The following is a 1,628-nucleotide window of genomic DNA, read 5'->3' on the forward strand; positions in this document are numbered from 1 at the left end:
TTCCCAATTAAGAGAATATCATCACATACAATACAAGAAATATCACTACTGGACCATTAGCCCACTTATAAATGCAGGGCTCTTCTCCGTTCTTAATGAAGCCATACGTCTTGATCGTCCTATCAAAATGTATGCTCCAACTTCGGGATGCCTGCTTAAGTCCATAAATGGACTTCTGTAGTCTGCACACCTTAGACTCATCAGTGGATGTGAATCCTTCAGGTTGTATCATATACACCTCTTCATCCAGCTCTCCGTTTAGGAAAGCTGTCTTCACATCCATCTGCCAGATTTCATAGTCCAGATGGGCAGCTATCGCAAGCATAATCCGAATGGATTTGAGCATTGCCATAGGAGAAAATATCTTGTCATAGTCTATACCATAACGTTGACGATATCCCTTGGCAAACCAGATGGACTTTACAGGTTTCCACCTTTCCATCTGCGCCCCTCTCCTCTTGAAGACCCACTTACACCCTATGGGTTTTACTCCTTCAGGTGGGTCAACCAATGTCCACACATCGTTGACCTTCATGGACTCCATTTCGGATTTCATGGCCTTTAGCCATTTCTCAGAGTCGGGTCTCTACATTGCATCTATGTAGGTGATCGGATCCTCATCGTTTTCATCAAGTTTGATAGGATCATCATCCCGGACCAAGAAACCATAGTATCTGTCCGGTTGACGTGGTACTCTACCAGATCGCCTTAAGGGTGCTTGAATAATGGGCTCCGAATCTGATCTAATCAAATCCGATTCAGGTTCAGCAACTTGTGTCGATTTTTCCACCTGTCGAACTTCGTCAAGTTCGACCTTAGAGGCAACAGTCCCTTCATCAAGGAACTCTTTTTCCAAAAAGATTGCCTTAAGTCTGACAAACACCTTTTGCTCATCAGCCAGGTAGAAATAATATCCTTTGATTTCTTTTGGGTATCCTATAAAATTACACTTGTCAGACCTAGGTCCTAGCTTGTCCGTAATTAAACGTTTAACATAAGTCGGACACACCCAAACCCTAAAATGTGAGAGTACTGGCTTAATCCTATCCATATCTCATATGGCATTTTGGTTACAGACTTACTTGGAACTCTATTTAGAAGGTAACAAGCCGATTCGAGTGCATATCTCCAGAAGGAGATCGGCAGACCAGCAAACCCCATCATGGATCGAACCATGTCCAACAAGATCCGATTCCTCCTTTCAGATACACCATTATGCTGTGGTATTTCAGGAGGAGTCCATTGAGAGAGAATCCCATTCTCTTCAAGATATGTCAGAAACTCATTGGAAAGGTATTCACCTCCTCGATCAGATCGAAGAGTTTTAATACACTTCCCAGTTTGTTTTTCTATCTCATTTTAGAATAGTTTGAACATTTCAAACGACTCCGACTTATGCTTCATTAAATAGACATACCCATACCTCAATAGGTTGTCTATGAAGGTTATGAAGTAGAAATATCCACCTCTTGCACTTGAGCTCATGGGTCCACATACATCAGAATGTACCAGACCCAAGAGTTCACTGGCTCGCTCACCTTTTCCAGTAAAAGGTGACTTGGTCATTTTACCAAGAAGACAGGACTCACAAGTTGGAAATAATTCATAATCACCTACTTTAAGAATTC

The sequence above is a fragment of the Elaeis guineensis genome, chromosome 14, assembly GCF_000442705.2.
Source record: "Elaeis guineensis isolate ETL-2024a chromosome 14, EG11, whole genome shotgun sequence".
In the NCBI taxonomy this organism is placed as follows: domain Eukaryota; kingdom Viridiplantae; phylum Streptophyta; class Magnoliopsida; order Arecales; family Arecaceae; genus Elaeis; species Elaeis guineensis.